This window comes from Myodes glareolus, chromosome 18, assembly GCF_982192425.1.
Source record: "Myodes glareolus chromosome 18, mMyoGla1.1, whole genome shotgun sequence".
Taxonomy (NCBI): Eukaryota; Metazoa; Chordata; class Mammalia; order Rodentia; family Cricetidae; genus Myodes; species Myodes glareolus.
The window spans coordinates 25,619,006-25,646,580 of record NC_142043.1 but is presented as its reverse complement, the minus strand read 5'-3'; positions in this window follow the sequence as shown (position 1 = coordinate 25,646,580).

Below are 27,575 nucleotides of genomic sequence, written 5' to 3'. Positions count from 1 at the left end.
AAAATGGAAGGCTATTTTGCCACTTGACCAGATACTGTCCAATAGGTTATCTATTTTGGGACAAGGCAACACATGGAACCTAACTTGGGGCACCTTATTTAGGTATCAGGGGCTCTGGGAGCACTGCTCTGCCTCATCTGGCCAAAACATCCTGTTATGTGCCTCACTAGACTGAAAGTACCAGGACTTTCTATAATTCTGTCATTTATATCAGTAGTCTTTTCTACTTTTCCAACACATTTGTTCAAATTGAAACTTGAAGTTTATTTCTAAATGGTAGCATTTAACCTTTGTTTTTACCTTGGTTCGGCACCAACCATGGCTTCCAAATTTTCTTTTCCAAAGGACACACTGTTACCTGTTCATGAAGTAATCTAAAAGAGCTCCATTACGAAGACCTTAGAGTGCTCATACTTGTTTAGCTCTGAATCAAAATCTACCCTCAATATACATTGAACAATGACCATGGTAGCCCAAATTCAGAACATCTAATTTTAATATTTAAACTGATTTAAAAAGCATAAAACAGAAAGGAAAATGGTTCCAAACTACTCATTCCATGTAACTCCCAGCTCTTTAGTTCTTCTCATTTCTACCATTCAGTTCCTACTTGCAACCACATTCAAAGCCAGAATGTCTTTCAATTCTGATGAGGAATTCAAGCCTACTTCTTTTATTGAAATAGGACTCTTTCTACTCATGGGATTCCTGTACTTGGTTTCTACATTTTGCCTTTATTTCTGTCCAATCAAGCTTGGATACTTCTACTTGTATTTTTATAGTTTTATAGTTTTCTATTTAATGGCACCCAGCTTCCAAGTATTTAAATTATTGGCAAGTTGATGTTCTTAAAGAAATATCTTATAAAATACTTGCTAATCTTTCCAGATTGACTGTCCCAAACTAAAGGGCCCATGCACCTCTTGTTACAACACAGAATTGGTTTTGGATGTGTAGATCATAGGCTTCTGTCTTGCAGAGATTCAGATCTCTTTTGGGTATGGATAATATTTGGAAATTGTTTTGTTTTACTGAAGAGATAGCTGTGGAAATGAGATTTGGTCTACCCATTTCAGACCAAAGTATGGCTATCTAAATATTTCCTCCTAAGCCCACTGCACTGACTCTGTAACAGGGAGAAGATGATCTATAGAATAGACCAGAAAAAGTGACATTATGTACTTAAAAGCAGCTAGGAGGTAAACTATTTCATGTAGAAGTTACTATTATTTGTTCCATAGTACTTAAGTATTTCATAAGAATGATTCATATATAAATATTAAAATGAATAAATGTGATGAGAGATGTCTAATTCTCTGAATATTTCTTTCTTTCTAGGTTCTTGTTTACAAAAAATGTTCTCTCAAATAAATCCATGGATATCTTTGAGTCTCTTATTGAAGCATAAATATTTTTCATCTCAAGATCTAAATACCATTGGGGGTGTGGTTTCAGAAGTTATAAAATTCCTAATGCTTGTTTATGAAAATATAAAAACTATTGTGGTTTAATAATAATAATAATAACAATAATAGTAATAATAGTAACAAAAGCAGATGAGGACAAAGAGACAACTTGAAGTCAACTTGTAGAAAGTCTGAATAGTTTATACAAAGTTTATGGAAAAGATGATTTACAAATAATATATGCTTGTTGACTTGGGTTTATAAGTTTGTAAGGTTATAGTGGCATGTTTATGCATAGCAAAACTGACTTACAGATATATGTATAATTACTTTTGTTTCTCTAAGTTGGTTAAACTTTAGCTTTTGGAAGAAAATGAGTCTTAAAAACTGTAGTATTCTGTAAAAGCATACTATAAAAAGATCAGTAAAATGAATGTCTGGGTCACTACATAGACTGTAGCTGTGGTTTATACTAAAATATCTTCAATTTAGAGATTATATTATTTAAGGCTTAAATTTAAAAAAGATGAAATTATGATATCTCAATCTTTAAAAGTTACTATTTCTTGTAAACTGCTAAAGACATTTAAGAAACAAAATTTATATATTAGTCTATGAAGGCTCAAATCCTTTAACATGTTCATAGTTGTACTTGTAGTCATGCTAAGCACAAATATAATTAATTTACATACAAGCTTGAAGTAGAAGACCAATTTATATCTCCAATTATATAGTCTTCTATACATCTGTCAAGTTAATAATAAACAACTCAAAACAAACTTAACAGTAAATTTAGTTTGTTCCATATAATACAATATGTAAAATCGGGTATATTTAAAAACTGATTATTTAAAAATTAATCTTTGAGTATAATCGCTAAATTTATAATACACTTGTAGGCAGGACATCCTCAGGATCTAATACCCCTTCCCATTAGAGAAATTGAATGTTAGTTTCATTAGAGGATAAGGATGCATCGGAAAATAAGACATGCTAGAAGGCAGATCCTCTTGTCTCTAGTAGTGTAGGTCTTGCCAGATCTGGTTATGTTGATTGAACCAGTAAAACCTCTTCCTTCTCTATAGGGAAGATGAATTATATGAATTCCTGTCATATCTCATTTGAAATTGGGGTAGATTCTTTTGTCCAGTGGTGGATCTAAGAGTCTATACTCACACTCCTAGTATCTCAAGCAATAGAGAGGCAAATAGCAATTATTCTGCACTCAATGTCTCCAAAACTGACATACAAGGATGCTGCAAAGAGGCAAACTTTGTACCTAAACTACCACATGGCAGATGCAATTGACCATGTGCTTTATCCTGGCTTCCATTTCTTCCTCTTTGTAAATCTAATTACAGAATCCACATCCTAAAGACACGTACCCTCTTATTAAAGAAGGCTTACAGAGACTCTGTCATAATACTTATAGTTTTGAGTAATTGCTCAGGATACACAAGTAATGCTTTGAAAAGTTGCTGAACAATCCTACAAAAAATTTTTAATTAGCAATAATATGTTTAATTTAACACACTTCATTTACAGTGCTTCCAGGTACGTGCTATTTATGCAGGTGTTTGATATAACTAATAGCTAATTACAGTTTCCTTATCTTTCTACAAATCTCTGGGACATAGTCCAACCAGTTATATAATTGCATGTAAAGTTACTAAACAAAAATTAATTTTCATGTAAAATTTTTCCTTATAAACTTTGTCTCTTAATATTCCCCACAAAGTTATTATTACCTCCTGACTTAAGTTTTGAATCTTTTCCATATGTTAACTTTTATTGTGGCCCTGTGGATAGACCCTACTGTGAGGTACTCTGCTACCCTTTCTACATTGCCCATTCTGTTCTCATGAAACAGTTCAAGAGAGATCTGCGCTCATAAAGTCCTGAAAGCTGTTTGTGTGACCTCTGAAAAGGGAACTAATTAGCCATGGGCCTACCAACTCATCCCTCTTTCTGTCACTCTAAACATTGTTTTCAGGACTCAGAACTAAAACAGTTTTATTGAAGCCTTCTTCACATCAATTAATCTCTCTGTCTCATTATTTCTCGGAGAGAGAGAGAGAGAGAGAGAGAGAGAGGGAGGGAGGGAGGGAGGGAGGGAGAGAGAGAGAGAGAGAAAGGAAAAGGACAAAAAGCAACAGATTAAGAGAAAATTCAGATCAGTTTAAAATTATTCGAGAGCAGCTTTATTTGTTTGCTGCTGTAATACTCCAAACTACTAAGAGTGGAATTTACCCACCCCCTTGAGTTATGTTCTTATGCACCAACAAATACTAACTAGTGTGAAATGGGGCCCAAAGGCACATGGACCAGACCAATAATTTAACCACCAGCTCCTTCTATGTATGGGCTCCTCTTTTACAAAAGTATTTTCTCTTTATTATAACTATATTTATGCTTTTATCACGTGTTTTAAAAGGTTTTACTTACTAAAGTTTTTACTATATCTAAGCAAAGTGTTTCCATATAAGATCTCCCAAAACCTTTTAAGAGACAGTCACCTTTTCATCCCAAATACAACTCTATTCATTACTCTTCTCTTTTCTCCTGTTTCCTTCCTCCGAAGCTGTTTCTGCTAGTTCACTTTGGTCCAGTACGCTGGGAATGCAATTAGTCACTGTCATCCTGAATTAACTTTATACCACTTACTCTCATCAGCCCACTCTGTCTCTCCTGCCTCACTCTAGCCCCTCCCTCCATCTTCTCTGGCAATCTCTCAGATTTCCTCTGTAACTTAATAATCTATTTACAATCCTTTAATGATTGTTTTTCAAAATTCCTCCATGAATGCATGACAGCAATCTCCTGATCCTTCACAATCAATATATCAGTGAAAACTCTCTTAATTAATGTTACTACCAACCACTGACAATGACTCTCCTCCACTAGGAACAGTTAAGAAGGTGTCAAAGTCCTTGCTCCCCACTTCTTTGACACCTACATTTCCCACTTTTTCGATGACCCAGCTCTCCATCTCTTTCCATGGCTTTTAGGGCTTGGGATGATAAGAATGCCTCAACAGTAACACGTGATTCCAACAGTGTTACAGATGGTTTTGGTCAACTATTTTCAGTCATCTTAGAAAGACATTCTGTCTTACCTTAGGTAAACAATTTAAGAAGGGAACGCCTGCCATAAAGACACTGGCAGACTCTATGGCTGCAACAATTTCCCATTCAAAATCATTCCCTTCCCCTTTTAAAAGTGTTACAAACAGATTTTTGCCTTTTCCGATCCCCTCAATTTCAAATGAAAGTCTGTCTCTCACTCTTTATGCTACTGAATTCTGAGACTTAGAAATGGGGATGAGTTAAAAGGAGGCCATTATAGAGAGATGAATGTAGGGTTTTCCACAAGCGTCACTTTAATAATCAGAAACTTATTTTAACAATACCCTTTTTAATGGAACTTATATACTGCTTCCCTTCGCATTGTCTCTTCCTGAAAGATTTCCTGTTAGGGCAGTGCCATAATGCTTCTTAGCAGCAGGCTGCTCAGAAGTCATCAACGACACCTACCAATGAAGTTAAAGATCAATTCCCAATACTCAATTCATGTCAAGAGCATTTCCTCATTTACTCTCTTCCAGCCTGTAGGATGACCAGACCACCAAGATGTACTTTGCCGTTTTTTTACACAGATCTGTGCATAGAGTTACCTGTTTGCTAGAGTGCTTTCTTCAGCCCTTCGTGCATTGTAGATAATCTGTCTATACTGGAATCATTAGCCTGCAAACTCTGTAGTTCATCCAAGGCTATGAGGGCCATTGGAGCAAATTTTTGAATGTTACTCCCCTAAAGGAGGGTATCTAAACACGCTCCCTGATAGATTTTAATTATGGGAAGAATCTGCAAAGGTATCACATGAAGAAAGACATGAACAAAGTGCAAATAACCAAAACAAAGCAAATTTGTTTTGCCAAAAAGGATTTGCCCACACCAAACTGAACTAATGAGAACTTGTGTCTAGGGTTATCTCCGTCATCATACATTAAAAAGTATGGTAATTGTTCCATTCCATTACTGAGAGCTTGAAATTACAATCTGTCCTGGTTAACTAATGGACATGAGGAAGGAGTGTATGACAGATTTTTATGAATTTCTAGCAGTTGAGAAAATAGGCATGTCATAGGATAAAAAAGGTTCAGGGTATATGGGTCCTTTGCAGGCTAACTGCAATATACTAACTAAAAAATAAACAAAATTTATGATTTTTCCAAATTATGAAATTGTATTTATTTCCATATTTTTTACTTCATTAGAAATCGATTTTTTCTTTGTTTGTTTGTTTGGTTGTTTTTTTAAGACAGGGATTCACTGTAGCTTTGGAGCTTGTCCTATAATTAGCTCTTGTAGACAAGGCTGGCCTCGAACTCACAGAGATCTGCCTGTCTCTGCCTCCTGAGTGCTGGCATTAAAGGAATGTGCCACTACCACTTGACTGGATGTGTTTTTTTATATATTTAAATATTTTATAGGAGAATACTTCAGTATCTTAAGTTGATATGCATTTAGTTGTTCAGTGGTCAGAAGAAAAAAGAAAAATGCTTCAAAACTTTGCACTGATAAAAGAAGCTGATTTCTATATTATTTTAGATAACATAATTGCACTAATTAATACTCTATTTATAATCATTTAATTAGATTTAAAATTTGTAAAACATAAAAGATTATTTATTAAATTTCTTGATAACTATAAGCACATAAAAATTTGTAGGCAGATAATTGCTATTTCCCTGAGTACCAAGGCTTCAGTAGTTCTGAGTCAATAAGGCCAGTGTCTTGGTCGAGGGTCTGTACCACTTTGTAGGCTTTCTCTGAGGTAAGCACACCTATCAGTGCTAGGATCCAGCTTAAGCACAGATTCAAGTTCTGAGACAGTTAAGATGAGTCAGTACAAGGAAAAATCCCGAACACCAAGTGGATTGCACTCAAGTGGCCCTGAATAGCTCAAGCCATCTTTATTTATACTTTAGCGGAGTTTTGTCTACCAGGCTTACAGGACAGCTGTATTATTGGCTTCTATTTTTGACTTTTAAGAAGCTCATCACATTTTAAGAAATGCATCATGATCATTATAAAAGTCACCATTCTTCTCCTTTATGCTTCCACAAATATGCTTTTCTACCCTCTATATAACCTTCTTCTAGACACAGAGTTCAGCATTTTAGCAGGCTTAACTAAATATTGACCCAGACACATCCTGCTCTGACAACGTTTAGATCAGCAGCAATTATTTGTAGTTGCAAAGTTAAAAAGTAATAGACATGGGCACAATGCTTTAAGGACAACAATATTAAAACCAAAACAATTCTTTCCTCTCTGTCAAATATGCTTTTATAAAGTTATCTTTTCTCCCCGTGGGTCCCTTTCTCAGTCTCTCTATAAAAGGCAGATTTTGATAAGACACTTCTCACATCCCATACTTCCATACATATAAAATGGCATAGACTCTTCGCCAAGACACTGGTCTTATTGACTCAGAAATGCAGTAGTCTTGATGTATATATATATATATATCATATACCATACTGGGTATGGTAAAAGTGGATCTATCCATCCCATATTTTACATAGTATTTTCCCCAATGGATCATGCTAGATAGTGTTGTTGATTCCATACCACAGAATCAGGAGACTCAGGACCACCTGTAACTCCAGCTCCTGGCCATTTGACACCTTTTTCTGATGAGTGATCTTAAAAATAATTTAAAATATTTCTTTTTATTTTTATTATGTGTGTTAGTTGTGTATCTGTGTGTGGGATTGTACATGTGAATGAAGGACCCACAGAAATCAGAAGCCAGGAGCTGGAGTTACAGGTAGTTCTGAGTTTCCTGATCAGGATACTGGGATGGAAACTTGGAACTTCTTCAAATGTAGTATATACTCCTGAGCATTTTCTATTACTTGTATCTGAATCAAAACCAGAAATGTCTCATAGTACTTATTTTAAACATCTTTCTTATGCATTTTGCTTTATTTTACACATGGTTAATTTGACTTTTCATATTGTTTGCTATTTTCTATTTAGCATTTTCTTTTCTATTTCATCCTCTCAATTTGAGCATGTTAGGAATATTTCCTAATGTGAGCTCTCTGTCGAGAAAAAATCCCAATCAAGTCAAATCAAAACAAGTGAAATTAAGAAATATCCAGGTTTAATGGGAGTTCTGCATTCTCCGGTGGCTCTGAGGGGGAATGGGGAGACCACAAAGGAAACCACCAGGAGGAAGGAAAAGAGATCACCTATTCCTCTTTTTTTGGAGTTCATTTAAATACTCTGTGGGAGTGGAGGGGGGATCAGGATCTGACCTGCTGGGATTTGGAGTCCAGTCCAATATAACTCTCAGGCCTGGGGGTTGGGAAAGATGCGATGGTATAGGGCCTATGCTCCCAACTTAACAGAGTATTTTTGAACATTTAAATAACAATATTAGATTGGAGTCAAACAATAGACAAATTATAATTCAAATTATAAAATATTTAAGATTATTTTGAGTAAATCCTTAATAATCTTTCTAAATGTTATTTTATTTGTCATGACTGGTTGAGCATATAACATTAATATAGCATAATTTGAGGATAAATTAGACACTCTTATTTAGATAAGCTACTTTAAAAAATAACTTTACTATTATTTTTAAGGAAGATGTTTTTAATGTTACAAAACACTTTGATATAAAAATACGATAAAACAAAGGCATTGAAGTCTCACAGTCTGCTTAATTATTCCTTCTTAGCTTTCACTTCAGGGAAAAGCACTAGAATTTCCAATCAGTCAGTTAATAGTTTCTGACATTTTATGCTGTGTGTGGAAGTTCCAGGCATTTGAAACTATAAAACGGGGAAAGAAACACACATAATGAGTAGTTAGAAAAAAAATATTTTTGGAAAACTTAAGAAATTACCATGAATCTAGCATTCTAAGTATTGTGAGAGGGTGAAGATACACAGGAAATAATGTTTTTCTTTAACAAAAGGTTTTACAACCCAACTCAGGTTTTATTACATTTTAAAAACTAAAAACCCAGGGCATGAAAACTACATAGCAGAAGCTGCCCAGAGAAGGAAGGTGATTACAGGACAGAAGGAAGGAAAGCAAACAAGGTAAGCTGTCATGGAGTTCAGACTCACAGCAGCCCAACAGGTATATGGTATAGAGGCTTTAGAGGACCTGTAAAGAAGTCCCAGATATTAAAGAAACTCAAAGTGCTAAGGAAATGCCTTAGTGACGATATAGAGAGAATTAAAGGAAAAGTCATGCTTTTCTGAATGAGTAAAGCAGAAGCCAGAATTACGAAGCCCCCTATTTGCATCCCAGGTCAGCTGCTACTCTATGGCAGGTCATATTTTGGATGAAAAATACAATATATTGTACAATGATTAATTACTCCACCTATCTTCCTAGCATAACTTAAAGTGAGTCTACCTTCCTATGGTGGCCTTTGGCCAAGTGGATGACCGTTGGGGCTAAGCTAACACTGTGGACATGAGGCTCCCCTCCCTTCTGTGTGTCTGCCTGTCTGCTCTGTGGCCGAAGGATATGACTTTCCCCCGTTCCTCCACTCTTCTCCAGACATCTTCTGATATTAACAACCAGAATGCTCTGCAATTTTTTTCTCTTAAATTCTAATACAATTTTCGTAATGATTCTGTATGAGCCCACTCTTAATTCTTTTTACTTGTGAGACTAAGAACCCCGAGACATAACATCCATTACCTTGGGATCATTTAGTGTTCAACTTAAATCCCCTCAAAATCCAGTAAAAGTTACATAAAATTATCTTATTAGAAGAAATGAAGGAAAGGTAATGTTTCAGTTGGCATGTGGATGCGTGGAGAACATGCACCAAAGGAAGAATGACTTGGGCTTTGTGCTTTCGTGAATAACAAAAGAATGTTTCCTTTTCTTTCAGCATCAGCCAATTTTTGTGCACATACATTAGTATATGGCAGAATCTAAAATGTGTGTTTATGATGAGAGATATTTCCTTTCACTCTCTAAGAAATGCCAGATGCACTTAATGATTTAGTGACAATAAACATCCAAAATATTTATTTCTCCCTTTTGGAATCTAAATGGAAAAAATTCTAATCTCTTATTGAGAAACTAAAGTTTTCACTTTTTCTCATATCCTGTCTTTTCTCAATCAGGCTGCACAAATTCTGATAGGAAGAGACAAAAACAAAACATAATGAAACAATATTGTCAAATTCTTCCCTTTTCAAAAGCATGTTACTGGAAAATTTATATATTTAACTTTTAAAATATGAAAATAAAACATAGTACCTGTAGGAAACAAGTTAAAATTATGTTATCAAATTCTTTCTTTAATCTAATATTATATTTTAAATATTACAATATAAAAATGCCATGAGTTGATAAAGTGAAAAATATTTTTTAAAGTATTATTCTCTAAGAGAGGAAGAAAAGGAAAACAACTCCTAATAAAAATTAAATTGAATTTATTTTAGATTTTATCCACAAATACAAAAACAATATATCCATGAGGTACTATATGATGACATATAAAGACACCTACTGATGTTTAAATTGGGTTAAACATAGATTATCCAGTAACACATGAAATAGGAATAAAGCCATGAAAGACTCTGGAGAGACAATTTACCTACAAGTCATATCTCTTTTCATGCTTTTGCCTGCCTACTCTGTGTAGTTTTCTTTGAAGGTTTAATAAAATTTTCCTCAATCTCCTTTTTGAGCTTATTCTTGATACCTTTTTTCTTGAAACTAAGAACCACAATAGAACTACAGAACATGCACATGTATGGGATCACACAGAGACACATAATCAAAGTATGATGTTCCCCACAAGGTAAGGAAGAAGACCCGCAAATGAAAATCTATTTTTCCCTTGAATGAGTTGGAGTTTTCAGTGTTTCTGGTGTCATGGGATGTGTTGTATTCCCATAATTTGATCAGTTTAAATGAAGTTTTCCTTAGAGTATTAAAACTTGAGATAAAAATGTTCAGTACCAGCGTTGAAGCATTTGAATAGTCTGGAATAGTTATACAGAACCAGGACCCTGCATGTGTAAATTAAAGCCCACCAGGCTTTTGTCAAAAGTTAGAGTGCTGAGGAAGGAACTGGAATTGCCACCTGTCTACCTATGGTCCTTTCTCCTTCCTGTCCACCTGCTAAGGAACTGTCTCCCTTCCTTCACTCAGGTATCTTTTCTCTTCATTTTCTAGACATGCAAATGAATTTTTCTAATAAAATAATTATCTCAGTGGTTTTGTGATTTGGATGACACATTATTTACACTGTTTTCACTTCTTCAAGACAGATGATTTTTCTTCAGTAATGTGTTTCTGAGTATTTCTGTTTACATTGTCATTGTAATTATTGAGAAATCTATCGTGCTGTACTGGCTATTTTCTAATAAATCAGGTACCGACAGGTCAGAATTATTATAATGTATTTATGTAACTAATTTTTAGATTTTATTTTATGTGTCTGGGAGTTTTCCCTGCATGTATGTCTGTGTACCACATGCATTCTTGATGCCTGAGGACGCCAGAATACAGTATCAGAACTGGAACTAAAGACGATTGTGATCCACTATGTGGGAACTTGGAATTGAGCCCCCGTCAGGACAGGTAATGCTCTAAACTGCTGAGTCATCCCTCCTGCTCCCAAATGTATTTTTAATGCACGCACACACACACACACACACACACACACACACGGTATACTCATGGTTATGCATTAGCTTGTCTCAGTACTAACAATGGTGACTTTAAAAACGTTTAGTGGAACTAAGTATGAAAATCACACAGGTTAGAAAATTGAGAATAAGAGAATCTCTAAACCACTCACTGACAGTCATTATGATGCTGCTGATATTAAATCATCTTTCCATTTCTCTAAATAACTGTGGCCAATAGCAATGCATTTCTCATTCATCATCTGATGATAGATTTAAATGTGATTACTCCTGTTTAAATCATTTATTCCTTGAAAATCAAATATGCTGCTGATTCATAACATTAAGAAAAACATCTCAAGATATGTAATAGCATGTGATTACTTTGTAATACTAAGTAAGAAAAAACAAGGTGCTCAAGACATACAAAAGTAAGATTTGTGGCCAATTCTAAAGAAAGCATTCTGCTTCTTTTATGGCTAAGCATATACTGAATAAAACTGAGAGACAAAAAATAGTATAGTATCTTTAAAATATATGTGTAAATGGTGCAATGTCTCTATACATTTAGGAAGAATTATGTCTCTGAATCTGCCCAGTGTGGTACACACTAAGCATGTTAGTCTGAGCACATGGAATTTTAACTAAAGTGCAATTTAAGACACCCTGCCCAATTGCAAAAACATTTAGTAAAGTTTATCTAGAGGATGTAATTAGAAACTTAACATTTCTTTTAGAAATAATAACAATTTTTATGTATTTGTCTTACTAAATTAAAAAAATCACAGCACCTTATATATTTGTTCATTTATTTTAAGTGGGTTATTGTTTTTTGGCTAATGTCTCCCTACAAATTTTGCATTTGTGGATTTCTTTTCTTTCTGTTGTAATATTACAATGAATGACTTCACATTTTCACCAGTATTGACAGCCAGAATATAAGGAAATATGCTGTAGTCTTTCCTAGGAATGGCTATATAGATAAGACTGGAACAATGATGATATTATGGATATGCTAATTTATCAGGATCTCATTTCTGGACAGTTAACTCCAGGCAACTACTGACTGATGGGATTTAGTCTCCAAAGGGTAAATCCACTTCCCAGTTGTTCGATGGAGAGTAGTAAGCCCTAAAGACATATGCAAACAGACAGCAAAAACAGACTCAGTATGTTGGTACTTTCCTATAACTCCTGCACTTGGGAGACAGAGGCAGGAAGATTCCAAACTTTAGGCTAGCCTGGGTTACATAGAACGATACCATATAAACAAACAAAAAGCTAACAAAAACTGAATCTCATCCCTCCAAAAAAATTATCCTCCTTCTCATTGATCCTTAAAATCCAATTAGCAGATTTATGTTTCAGTAGTCCTGCCCTTAAGAAATTATCAAACATATAAAGCCATTAAATATCTTTTAAATTATATGATTGATTAAAGATATATCTAGTGGTTTATATCAATGCTTTTTTTCCTTTGATTACTGCATTTAATCTGTTGTATGGCTGTACCCATTTGTTCTTCCATTCACTAGTTAAGCACAAAGGTTTGCAACATTTTTTTCTTTCTCTTAACAATGAAATAATATCCATGTAACAAAAAGATTCAGTGTGTTATGTAAATAATTATATATAAATATATAATATAAACACATAAATGTGAACATACAAATATGTACACATACTATAATAATACTCAAAGAGAAAGTGACTATCAATTTGAAAGTTGGGCATCACGGGAGAGGTTATAGAGAAGTTAGCTGGAAGGTAAGGAGGGAGGAGAAGGAGAAGGAAAAGTGAAATAATTCTCATTCAACTAAAAATTGATTCTAGGTGATCAGAGATATATTTTAATTCATTTTATTGTTTTGTTTTTCAAGACAGGGCTTATTTGTGTATCCCTGGATCTCCTGAAACGTGCTCTGTAGACCAGGCTGGTCTCAAACTCAAATACCTTTCTGCTTCTGCCTCCTGAGTGCTGGTATTAAAGACATGTGACACCACTACCTGGGTAGATAAAAAGAAGATGGGGTCAAGGGGAGGAAGGGAGGGACAGAGGAAAGAAGGAAGGAAGAAAGGAATAAAGAAAGGAAGAATATATTCTAAATCAATGATAATATATTTCTTTACTGGAAAAAGAGATTATGTTAATTTCTTATTCTATGCTCCATCCTGCATATTACAATAAAGACCCGCCAGGCAAGTTGTGTCTATTGGAGTAATAGTATAGGGACAAAGCAGCAAACAATTTTCTGATTGGGCTTGAGGCATGATCCAAAGAAGGGAATTGTAATTCTTGTCAAACACCCAAGACTGTACAGGTTATAGGCTCCAAAGTAGAACTGGCTTTTGTTATTTTACTAAGTAGTCATGCTGTCAAAATTGCTTTTTGAATATTTTTGTATATATGTACAGATATGGGCTACTCTCAATCTTAATTAGAGAAGCTTCTTTTTGCAGTGGGCAAGACCAATGGAGATATGCAGTACTAGTTGAAAATGTTAAACATAAGAGATTGGGTGTTCAGCCTTGAAAAAAAAATGCTATATTAACTCTATTACCAACAAGACTCAAAGGATGCAATTGAAGAGTAGACAGAGAAACTGTAAAAGTGGATAATTGATTGGCCCATCCAGTTTTAATAGGAGAGGAGGCGCCTAGTCTTACTGCAACTTGTTATATCATGACTACCTGGTATATATGGGAGGCTCGCCCTTTTCTGGAAAGCAAGGAAAAGGAGTGGATTGAGGAAGGAGGTTATGTGGAGGGACTGGGAGGAGAAGAGGAAGGAAAGAGAAAATGTGATCAGGCTGAAAAATAATTAATTAACTAACTGATTAATTTAAGAAGCTATAGGATGGGAAAGAACACTGTGACACCCTGTCTTTTGAACGTGATTTGACTGCTATATTCATAAAATCACAAAAGCCATTTTTCCTTGTAGAATACCTACATGTGTCAAGCCCACTAAAATTCTAGTGTAGATGTGGAAGATCTCTAGCTCCCACTTCTTACAGAGAAACTATATATGGCAATATATGGTTTCTGGGCAAGAGAGAATCATTTTTATTGAGGACATGTCTATAACTGGTAACTTTTCCATAATCAAGTAGATGGCTCCACATCTATGTATGTATACATAGACAGCACTAACTGGATTTAATTGGTAGAAAGATAGGTAGGTAGGTAAGTAGGTAGGTAGGTAGGTAGGTAGGTAGATAGATAGATAGATAGATAGATAGATAGATAGATAGGTAGGTAGGTAGGTAGGTAGGTAGGTAGATAGATAGATAGATAGATAGATAGATAGATAGATAGATAGATAGATGATAGATAGATAGATAGATAGATAGATAGATAGATAGATAGATAGATAGATAGATAGAGATGATAGTGTGGTAGTTTGAATGTAATTGAATCCCATATTCCTTTAGGGAGTGGCATTATTAGGAGGACTGGCTTTGCTGTAGTGGGTATGGCCTATTTGGAGGAAATGTGTAACTGTTGGGGTGAATTTTGAGGTTTCCTATTCTATGGATACCACCTAGTTTCTCAGTCAGCTTCCTGTTACCTCAGTTACTTAGGCACCAAGTCTGCCTGTAGGACACCATTCTCCCTACCATGATGATAATAGACTGAAACTCTGAAACTGTAAACATGTCCCCCAATTAAATGTTTTCATTTATAAGAATTTCCATGGTCATATTGTCTCTGCACAGCAATAAAAACTTTATGACAGACAGTAAAAAATGTACGTGGTGATAGGGGATATGGGGGAAGCTGAAGGAAAAAGAGGAGTAGATAAATCTATACACACATAGATATATATATATATATATGCAGACAATCTGGATGAGATTGATCACTAAGAGTATGTTCTGTATCTGACACCCTCCTGCATTTCCTTTTCCTATATCTCCTATTTGACATAATATGAACTGCCTGTTATTATACACACAATTCATTTAAACTACGATCAAATAAATATATTATAATCCCTTCCCATAAGTCATTCTCTCATGTCACAGGTAGATAAAATAACTAGTACAGCTGTGTTGCCTCTGATTAATCATTTTTAGTCAATTAAGAAGAGATTGTCATGAAATAATACTCAAATACCTGCAGTAAGACATATGTGACATGCAATTATTTTTAAAACACAATTCTCTGAATGTTTCACCTAATACATTTTCATAAACAGCCTAAACTAAGCAGCATATTAAAAAACTTGTCTTAAGAGTTATCCATTAAATTTATGTCTCATAGCTTTCAATTAAAATGTTAGAATGAAAATGTAACATCTTCTTTATTTTGTTATTTTTTTCTCATTTTACAAAACAACCCAGTCCCTGATCCCTCCCCTGTTCCCTCCCCTCTTTCCCTCATCCCAGTCCCATCAACTTCTCAGAGGGGGTAAGGTCTCCCTTGGGGAGTCAACACAATCTGACATACCAAGCTGAGGCAAGACACCCTCCCTACACATCAAAGCTAAACACAGTATCTCACCATAAGGACTGGTCTCTAAAAAGTCAGTTCATGTACCTTGGATAATATGTGGTATACCCACAAAATGGAATTTTATTCTTTCAGAAAAAAGTGAGAACATGGAATTTGTCGTCCCACTTACAGCGGCCCACCAAATACATCAAGCCTCATAACTGTCACCCAAATTCAGAGGGCTTAGTTCAGTCCCAGGCAGGTTCCCTAGCTGACAGTCCAGACCCTGTGAATTCTCATTAGCTCAGGTCAGCTGTCTCTGTGGTTTTCTCCATCATGATCTTGACCCCTCTTGCTTAAATAATCCCCCTCCCTCTCTTCTTCTAAATCCCAGGAGCTCAGATCAGTGCTTGGCTGTGAATCATTGCATTTGCTTCCATCAGTTACTGGATGTAGATTCTATGATGATAATTAGGGTAGTCACTAATCTAATAAAAGGGGAAGGCCAATTCAGATACCCTCTGTTAGGAATCTTAGATTGTGTCATCCTTGTGGGTTCCTGGAAATTTCCTAATGCCAGGTTTCTTCTTCACTTCATAATGGCTCCTTCCATCAAGGTTTTCTCTTTTTTTTCATTACTCTCTCTCTCTTCATCACTCCAACCACTTGGGCATATCAATCCCTCATGTTCCCATCCCCCACCTCCCCTACTACCCCGAACGTTTTAACCATGAGATCTTAAGCATTTTCCCTTCATGGGACACACCATGTGTGTTGCTTTTAGGATTTTCCTTTTAATCTAACTTATCTGGGGTGGATTGTAGCTTGCTTATTCTTTGCTTTGTATCTAATATTCATTTATGAGTAAATAAATAATGTGTTTGTCTTTCTGTGTCTAGGTTACCTGAATCTAGATGATTTTTTTTCTAGTTCTATCCATTTGCCTACAAATTTCTTGTTCTCACTTTTTTCCCAAAAAATAAAATTCCATTTTGTGGATATACCACATATTTATCCATTCTTCTGTTGAGGGCTTCTAGGTTGTTTTCAGGTTCTGGCTATTATGAATAATGCTATTATGAATATAATTGAAATGAACAAGTAAACTTGTGATATAATTGAGCATTTTTTGGGTATAAGCCCAAGAGTGGGATCACTGGATCTTGAAGAAGGATGATTTTTAATTTTTTGATAAACTTCCATACTGATTTCCAGAGTGTCAGAACAAGTTTGAATTCCCATCAGAAATCCCTTACTTTATATCTTCTTCAATATAAACTGTCATCAGTGTTTTTTATCTTAGCCTTTCTGAGAGGTGTAAGATAGTATCTCAGTGTCATTTTGATTTGCATTTCCCTGATGGCTAAGGATGTGAGCAATTCCTTAAATGTCCTTCAGCGATTTGAGATTCTTCTGTTGAGAATTCTCTACTTAGATCTGTATCCAGTCTCTTAATGGGATTATTTGGTATTTTGGTGTACGGTTTCTTGAGTTATTTATATATTTTTGGAGACCAATCCTTTGTCAAATGTGGGATTGGTTAAGATCTTTATCTATTCTCTAGGATGCATAGGAGATATTTTAATTTTATGGTATCTTCTTCAATTTTTTTCTTCAAAGACTTAAAAGTTCTTGTCAAACAGGTATAGAAGTTAATTTAATTTGGGAAATAACCAGGCTAGCTGAAAGATAAACAGCTATATTTTTATTTATTATAAAAGGAAAACTCATGAAACCAGAAGGAGAAATCTAAGCCCAGTTGTATGAGGTGGGAACCATAGAGAGAGGACACCTGAGCCATGAGTCCATTTTTCTCCTGGTCCCAGAAAGCCAAACTCTAACTTAGTTCCACCTCTTAAAGATAATTGGTTAATAAGGCTTTCCCATCACCTCCCTCTTTTGATTAAACAAGAACAATCCAAATTCAATACAAAACTATATACAATAGGAACAGATATTAAGTATAAAATTACAGACAGCATAGACAATATTAAGCAAGGAACACAAGACAAATGTTTTAATAAATATTCTGTTCCATAGAGTCTAAGTCTTGCACCCAAAATAAGCTTGGCTAAATTGTAAGAGGAAGGTTACTATGACTATCTAATCCTCATCCCATCGAAGGCCTGAAAAGGGAGATTTTATTACTTGAGTAGCCAGAAAGTGCAATCAAGCAGCTTCCAAAAGCAGGCAGTATATAACTGAGACAGTTGGCTACCTGAGCAATCACCCAACGTCTCATTTGCAACCAATGGCTAAGGCCTAGTGTAACTGACAGAGCATTTTCAGAGGCAGAGACTTTTTCAGAACCATCTTATCCTGTCTTGGCAAGGTTTGGATGTTTGTTTTTTTTCTTGTATCCTGTTCTTTCCGTCTGGATAATATGTATTTTGTCAGTGGTTGAGGCATGGGCAGATCCTTGGCCAAAGGTCATTGTGCCAAGAAGAAAACAAACTCTGAGCGGAGCGTCTTTGGTGCTGAACATTCTCTAGGAAATAGTTTGGTACTGTCAGGAGCAATCATGTCTCATGTCAGCAGAACCCTAAATTCTTTTAATGCCATGTTCTACAGATTCTTGAAGTGGTTGAAGATTACCTATCTAGGCAGAATGCAATCTCTATGTATCTAAAAAGCCTACATGTATAACAAATATGAACAACTATTGACCTATAATATTTAATACATGTATAATTTAAAGACTAAGGCTTCATGTCAGAATATTTAATAATCTGTTAACAAATGTGCAGCAAATGATAACAATGACCTCAAAAATGTAAAAAATGTATAAGTATCTTGATCAGAGGTAAGAATAATGTATAATGCAATATAAAAATATAACCTAAAAGTTGTATCAAAATACAAAATGTTCTAAACAGAGTTAAAAACATGCAGTATACAATCTGACAGAATAAATTTTTATAGGTGTACAAGTATTGTAAACAGATATAAACAAATATAATTTGAACTTGTATCAATATGCAAAAACTTTACCAATATAAATTATCCATAAATAATAGCTCACAAGTATTTACTCGATTAACCACTATTATTATTCCTCACCCCTATTTTAAATTTCTGAATCTACATAGTTTCCACCCCAACCCTCTATCTGATTCAAGTAATATTCAAAAACCCCTAAATTGTGTTCCCAAACCTGAGGACAAACTTTTTTGGGAGCAGGGATGTCATCCTCTAGAATTTCTTTCTGCTGTCGCAGTGGTGGTGGTCTCTTTATGGGACCCAGCAAAAGGAAAGTGATGGTTAAGTTTCAAGATTACTGTCTAGCATAATTGCAAATGATTTCTGAGAAGTCGATAGCGTTTTTTCCAAAGTTCTTATTTGAAGTTCTGGCCAGAATGTCATGAGAAAGTGTACCATATCAGCAGATGGTACCCCAAAACTGGTCTTATAGCAGCACTATCAGCATTATGATGTCATCTCAACTAGGTGAAGTTGTTGCTGTTGGGCCATATCTTCTTCCTGAAAATCGAAAGATTACTACAGGAAAAGGATCTTTAGAAAATTCTATTGTTCATTCCAAAAAACAAAACATTATTCATATGGATATATATTCAATGAAAAATACAATATAGACAAAATAAACATGGAGAAAATAAATTTTTCCTAAAGTCTTCCTTCTGTCCCATACCAGATGGCTCCTGACATAAGACAGAAACTCTAAATGTTCCTTTTAATAGCACACTTGGATTTAGGAAAGTACAGAGCCATTGTCCAACTCCAACTCCAAGTCTCTCTCTCTCTCTCTCTATCTATCTATCTATCTATCTATCTATCTATCTATCTATATATATATATATATATATATATATAGTTTGATCACCTGTCCTCATAAGTCATATTCCTTTTTCTTTTTCTCAATGATTTTTAATGATAGTTATTTTTCCTCTGTCAGCATCCAAAGATCCAGGATTTCATGAATTTTTAAAGATGTGAATTGTCCTATAAAGACAATAGCAGAACTCTGTCCCAATCCTATATGGTTTCCTTACCACCTTTATGGTTGTCACCATTGTGGATGAGCTGTCATTTCTTTTACTGAAGAAATTTCTCTTTTTCAAAGCAAATCTTTTTTAACTTTAATGGTAATCATAGTTTTTCTTCTCTTGTGGAAAAAAAGAATAAAACCCTTCCTCGGCGTAGGTCCTGGTTTCCTTTGTAAGGTCAACAAATCCTTAAAATACACTGGTTGATTCAATTCTGAAGCTTTTTCCATTATCCAATGTCTCTCTGCTGCCATTGTTCCTTTCTCATTAGCATTAAGAAATTCAAAGTTAATAGAGCATAATGTAGTCTATTTCTGGAGATATTTTCCATCCCTTTTTGTTTGTTTAGCATGTCCTTTATAGTTTGAATTGAACTTTCTCTAACTGCCTGACCTGTAGGATTCTTTGGTATACTTATAATATGCCTTATATTATAATAAGCAAAGAAAAATTCAATTCCTAAATACACACACTGGACCATTGTCTATCTTTCTTTGTGCAGAATACCCATGATGGATATAACTTCTAACAAATGCATGATTACTATGTCAGCTTTTCTAAGCTCAAGGCAGTTGTGATTGAAAACCAGAATAAGTGTCTATGGTGTTGTACACATATTTTAATTTTCCAAGTTTTTTAAGTGGAACACATGCATCTGCCAGATCTCATTTTTTGAGTACCCTTTGGGTTACTCCCTGCAGCTAATGGTGTTTGGTTATAGAAAGAGCATGTAGGGCATCTCTTTATAATCTCTTTAGCCTCTTGCCATGTAATAGGAAATTCTTTTTTTAAACCTTTGCTATTGACATGATTTTTTTAAATAAAATTCTGAGGCCTGTAGTATGCTTTCTATCAATAGTTAATCAACTTCTCCATTACCTTGTGCTAGAGGACCTGGCAGAACAGTATGGGATCGGATGTGTGTCATGTATATAGGACAAAGCCTATTCCTGATTATGTCTTGCACCTAAAAGAATAATGAAGTCAGTTCTATGTCATCTGGTATAAATTCAGCAGTTTCAACATGCAAGACAACTCTTTCTGCATATTGTGAATCAGCAACAATTTTGAGAAGATCTTTAAAATCCCTTAGTACTATAAGAATTGCATATAATTCTGCCTTCTGAATAGAATTGTAAGGTCTTTGTTCTACCTTACTTAATTCTTCTTATTTGTAATCTTCCTTCCCTGATTTATTTGCATCAGCGTAAGATGTATGGGATTTAGTTATTGGTGCATCATGTACAATTTAGGGAAGAATCCACGAAGTATCTCTTTATAAGCTAAAGTCTAGTGCTCTTAGGATACTTGCTATTAATTTCTCACCCCAAAATAGCACAAGCTCTTTGCTGTGGTTCATTGTTTTCCCATAACTTTATTTCATCAGTAGTAAAAGGCATTATAATCTCTGCCGGGCCAATACTTGCTAATTGAAAAAAATCTCAATTTATCTTTTATAATTAATGCAGAGAATTTTTCCACATAAGTTTTTAATTTTTTACTTGGTTTATGTCACAAAAAGATACAGTCTAAGATAATATTTTCTCTCTGTATTAAATTCCTATAGGAAAAATTCTGGAAGTCAATGTGACTAGAATACAATTAAGATTTGAATTCACCTTATCCACATGTGCCTCCTGTAATTTTCCCTCAACAATTATAAATTCCTTTTATGCTTCAGCTGTTTATTCTCTGGGACTATTCAAGTCTTTATCACCATTGAAGATTTTGTTTAAAAAAAATTATTAGATCAGGAGTCATTCCAACAGCCAGTTATAGACTGGACATGTCTCCTAACCATCTGTGAAAGTCATTAAGAGTCTACAACTGGTCTGTCCTAATTTGTGCCTTTTGTGTTCTAATTTTCAGTAAACCTATTCTCTAACCTAGGTAATTAACAGAATCCCCTCTTTCAGTCTTTTTTAAATCCCCATGTAGGCAAAACTTTCTTTACTTTTCCAAACATTCTTTCTAAAGTATCTGCATTGGAATCAGATATCAAAATGTCATCCATGTAATGATAGGTTATAGACTTAGGAAATTGCTTGCATATTATTGCCAATGACTGACAAAGTATTGGCATGGGTTGGGGCTATTGTGCATCCCTGTGGGAAGATAGTCCATTGATATCTCCTAGTAGGCTGAGAATTATTATAAGTAGGCACTGTGAAGACAAATTTTTTCTCCATTCTTGTCTTGTAAAGAGATAGTGAAGAAACAATGTTTTAAATCAATAACCATGAGAGGCCATCCCTTTGGTAACAGAGAAGGCAGAGGAATTCCAGATTGTGTATGGCCCATTGGTTGAACTACCTTGTTGATAGTTCTAAGATCTGTCACCATTCTTCATTTTCCAGATATTTTAACAACAAATACAGGAGAATTCAATGGGCTGGTAGATTCTTTAATATGTTTTTCATCTAGTTGCTCTTGTATCAGCTGCTCTAAAGTCTGCAGCTTTTTTTTTTCCAGCTAGAGACCACAGTTTAACCCTTATTGGTTTCTCAGCTAAGCATTTTAATGGCAAGGCTGTTAGTACCTTTGAAGGTTTGTCAATTGTTTTGTGTTCTTGTACAGCCTGATTGGCTGGTGATTTTTGTCAATAATATCTTCTAATATCTTCCCCAGAAACATAAGTTTTTTGGGCTGCAGGAATGTTAATCTGTGTATTTCATTGCTACAATATGTCATGAACCCATAAGTTCACTGCAATATAAGCTACATATGGCCTCAACCTCCCTCTCTGTCCTTCTGACCCTATGCATTTGCTTTGATTCACTTGAGACAGGGTTCCATTTCCAAGGAACAGAACATCTACTTCTTGAAGAGGCCAATTTGGATGCCAAGATTTTGGAGTAATGATACTTACATCTGTTATCATGTCTAGTCAGCCATCAACAAAAATGCCATTCATACACACTCTTAGCTTTGGTCTTTGATCATTTATAGAAGTCTTCCAGAATTTACATTTCCTATGTCCTACTGGAGTGTTTGATTCATCCTCCACTTCTGTTCCATTGTCCAGAACAGTATTTTTTTTTACAGTAGGCACTAAAAATTTTAATTTTTCTAGTGAGACATGTTCTCCACAGTAACTGGAAATGATTGGGCCATACTCATCATGAGAGCCTATATTAGAGGCATCCAAAGAAGTTTCCCAATGACATTGGGTTCCTTTATCTGTCTTTTATTGACCTACATTCATTGGTCCAATTTGTCATACCTTTGCCACACCTCCTAAATATACCTGAAGGTTGAGTTCTCCCATTCTTGCCATTTCCAGAGGAGACATTATTCCTAGGAATCCCTTACCTACAATCCCTTCTCAGATGTCCTATTCTACCACAAGTAAAACATTTGGTATTTTGATGTTTCCTCATACACTTTTGGAAATTACTTCTCCTACCCAAGTTTCAGTACTATAGTCAAGTGTTTCAACATTCATTGAATGCAAGATTCATTCATCCATTGGTGCTGATTTGACTGCAAATGTCCAAGGATCTTTTTGTAATCTAAGTTGGCATTCTCAAAAATCAAAAATTCAGTTAGTACATGTATAGCCTCTGGGTCTGTTACCCTATTTGTACAACCTTAGTTAATTTTTGTAAAAAGTCACTAAAGGGTTCTCTCTGACCCTATTTAAACCTAATATATGATTCAATTCTCTTTTCTCATTCCTGAATCCTGCCCTAAGCCATTAAAGCTCCTGTGCTACACAGGGACATTGTAAAGAGCCTGATCTTGAGGATCATAGTAAAGTCCCTTGCCCACAACTTGATCTTGGGAAATCCCAAGTCCTTTTGTTTTTCTATTTTACTCTAAAAGTTTTGCTTCTTCTCTCTTGTAACACCTCCAAAGTTACTACAGTCCATTTCCTAGTTCCACTGAGATTAGCTGAATTTAGTCTTGAGGTATTACTTTGTTGCTTGAAGTCCATGTTTTGACCATTTTCCTAATGAAGGACAAATGTGTTCCATAAGATACAATTGTTCGTTTAATTTCCTTTAGATCAGTCATACATATTGGCTCTTATATATATTCTTTGACTACCATAGGGTATTTGTTTCCAGATTCTCCTTCTGATGATATCACCAGAAAAGCAGGTATAACTCTGGGTAAGTTATCTCAGATTTTGGTACATACTGATGAGGCTACATTTTATCTTTGTACCTTTTGTCCCTGGCTATCTAATTTAACAAATTCCTTAATCTTTTCAAATCTTTTACCACTGTCTTTGGCGATGTCTGGATCGCCTGTCCAGTGATCTATTCTAATGCCCTCACTGAGGATTCCAAAGTGTGAAGTCTGTCCAGTAAAGTTAAGATCTCATTTTTTGAGATAATTTTTATAGCATGCATATTACCTTAGTGGAGAGACATTCTGTCAGTCAATCTATCACAACCCTTTGACAGAGTCTGATTAATACATTCAACAGTATGAATTCTCTCAGACAATATCTCAGTACCCTTTGTCTTTGACTGGGTTTGTTTGTCAAATTGGCTGTATCCTTCTTCAGAGTGCTGAATTTCCTTTTTAATTGATCATTTCAGTTTGTAAAGACTGTATCATTTCGAAAAGTGCCTCCTTTGACTGGATTTTGTTTGTAAAATTGGTTATTTCCTTCTCCAGAGTGCTGAATTTCCCTTTTAAGTTGATCATTATCAGTCTGTAAAGACTGTATCATTTCTAAAAGTGCATCATTCTTGGCCCTATTATCAAACCATATTTTTAAGGAAAAAATATGAAGGGTAAAACTAATCCCCAGAATTAAATAGAGGGATGCAAGAGGAAAATTATATAAACCTTGCATAACATCATAAACGGTATAAGTAAAAAAGCTATTTAACTCCTGAATGGTTAAATTGTTCGTAATCTTGCCCCTTTAAATTATAAATTTATAATTTATATTTTAAGTTATAAATCTTACCTGTGTTTGAGTTTGAGCTGGAGTAGGTGCAATAACCGTAGATGTCGTGGCATACTTGTAGCTATGTGGCCAGTTTGAATCTTAATTTTAGCATTATAAGTTAAAGGATATGCTCAGATTAAGAACAGTTATTTACTATAAATCACAGACTATGCAGAGGTCCCTGGTTGGTCTGCAGCCACACAAGCACAAATGCCTAACAGAGACACCAGGGAAGCCTGCATTCTGCCTGAGCATCCATGAGGGCCGGAAAACTGGACCCAGAAGCCAGTTGAGATGTTTAATGAGAAAATATGAAGGATTGTGTCTAGTGTCTACTCAGGGCCACTGCACAGGAATTCTATACCCAAATAAACTGTGTGGAATCTGATGGCTAGAGCCTCTGGAGACCTGATCCCCACATACCAGTCACCAACTGGTTAAGTAAATTTTGGGATATAACCAGTCTAGCTAAAAGATAAACAATTATATTTTTATTTATAGTAAGGGGCAAACTCATGAAACTGGAACAAGAAGTTCAAACTCAGTTGTGAGGCAAGGGAAAAACAATGAGAGTGCACCTAGGCTGTGCACCCATTTTTCTCCAGGTCCCTAAAAGCCACACCCTAACTTGATCCCATCACTTAAAGATAATTAGTTAACAAGGCTTCCCATCAAATAGGTCTTTCACTTCTTGGCTTAGTGTTTCCCCAAGATATTTATGTTATTTGTTGCTATTGTAAATGGTGATGTTTCTCTGATTTCTTTTCAGTGCCTTTATTATTTGTATAAGGGAGGGCTACTGTTTTTTTTTTAAGTTAATCTTGTGTCCCACCATATTATTGAATGTACCTATCAGCTATAGGATTTTCCTGGTAGAATTTTTAGTATCACTTATCTATATTATGGTATTATTTGGAAATAGTGAAATATAACTTCTTAATTCCCAGTTTCTATCCTCTTGATCTCCTCTTGTCTTATTGCTCTAGATAGAACTTCAAGCACTATGTTGAATAGATAGGGAGAGACTTATGGTCTTGTCTTGTTACTGATTTTGGTGGAAATGCTTTGAGTTTTTGTCCAATTAATTTGGTTTTCTATATATTGCCTTTATTATTCTTAGGCATGTACCTTGTGTCCATGATATCTCTAAGACCTTTATCACGAAGGTGTTTTGGAATTTGTCAAAGATTTTTTTCAGACTCTAATAAGATAATTGTCTTATTTCTTGAAGAAGTCAGTTTAAACTGACTAGATTGCAGTAAGGGAGATAACACTACAAGCTCAAGGATCTGAGTTCAACTTCCAGAATCTACAATACACATAAAGTGTTGGCACATGTACTGTGGATCAAGAGACAGCAATTTCCCTGGCATTCTTAACAAGCAAGCCTCATTTAAAGAGGAAGCATACCAGGATTGTAAGCCTGTGAGAAGAATCAAATCGAGGAATAATACTACTCGAGGCTGACCTCTGTTTTCATGTGCACACACACAGAGACACAAATATTTTTAATAAAATAATTTTAAAATTAAAAAAATAATAGAATATTTAAAGCAGTATTTTTATTTCAAAAATAATAAAAGTCAAGGAAATGTTAGCGTTGCTTCCACAGCAAAGGAACCCAGGCAGTCTATTTCAAAGTTCAGGTGCCACAACCTAGCTAGATTCCTCTGTGAAGTTCCCATTGTCTAAACTGTCTCAAATCCTTAGTTCACAATAGTATTCTTTCCAGTTGTTATTCAACTTCTCTAGTGTAAGAAACAAAGGTGAACAAAATGATTATTCTCCAAAATCTGAAAAAGAAAAATCAATGGCTGGAAAGAAAATCTCCAGGAAAACAGTAGAGCACAGTTTTACTCCTAGATGATTGGGGCTAGAGGAGGCAAAACAGATTAAGTGATGTTTCTGAATCCTCCCTGGAAAACAACAAAGACAAAGCCATGCTGCAGTTGCAGGACATATGTCTGATTCTTCTGAGACTCCTTAGAGAAGTGCAGTAACACAAATACTTTAAAGAAACAAGGGAGTATGTAATTCTTTAAAACATCAAATATTTTTAAGTAAAAAAAATAACTAGACTGGACTGGAGAGATGACTCAGAGTTTAAGAGCACTAACTACTTTTCCAGAGTTCAATTCTCAGCAACCATGTGGTGGCTCACAACCATCTGTAATGATATCTCTTGCCCCCTTCTGGCATGCAAGCATATGTGTAGGCAGAATACTGTATAAATAATGAATAAATAAAATCTTTAAAAAATAACTAGGCGTTAAAAAAACTTCTAAAGTGAAAAATAGGGAAGAATAGAATAATCAAATCATTTATTTTGTTGTTGACTTTTTTACATTCTCATTTTTTTTACCCAGAGAAGACAGAAAAAAATACCCTATGGTTTATTAAGTCTAAACATTGCAAATGAAATCTCTGTTGAAAGACAGTGTTGAGGCTTTAAAGATAGTCCAGTAGATAAAAGCACTTGCTTTGTAAGCTTGATATTCAGATTTAGATCCCTAGAACCCAGATAGAGGAGAAAACCAGTTCCAAGTGTTGCCCTTGGCCTCTAGTATTGTGCTGTGGCTAATTTTCTCACACACATACTCTCTCTATATATCTTTCTTTTTATTTTACACACACAGAAACATATACAAATTAGATAATTTTCAAAAGACAGAACCATATCATCATATAACTTCCTCAAAGTTAGAGCATCATAATCAATAAAATATTAGCATTATTAATACCACAACTAGAGTAATAGAAACAGAAATTTCCTTTTTCAAACTTTTTTGGGGCTTCATATGTGTTCAGTAAAATAGAATATTATATTAAGTGGACTTTGCATTGTTTTGTAAAATACATTTACCAGACAATTGGTATCTAGACCGGTAAGTCGCAATATCTGAACATGACAATTGAGATGCATTATACTACAGTTAGATCTAAAACTCTGGCTTTGGGATCTCTTTGGCTCTAATTGAACTTGAACTTCACTATCTACATGCTGACTACAGTAGGTTAATAAGACAGGCAGTTTTGTATATAACTTTTGCTGTTAGAGTTACAGGCAAAAATTTCACAGATGTTATGTGATTGTGGCTGGAAAGCCCCACCCTCATCATTTGTCATTTCAGAAA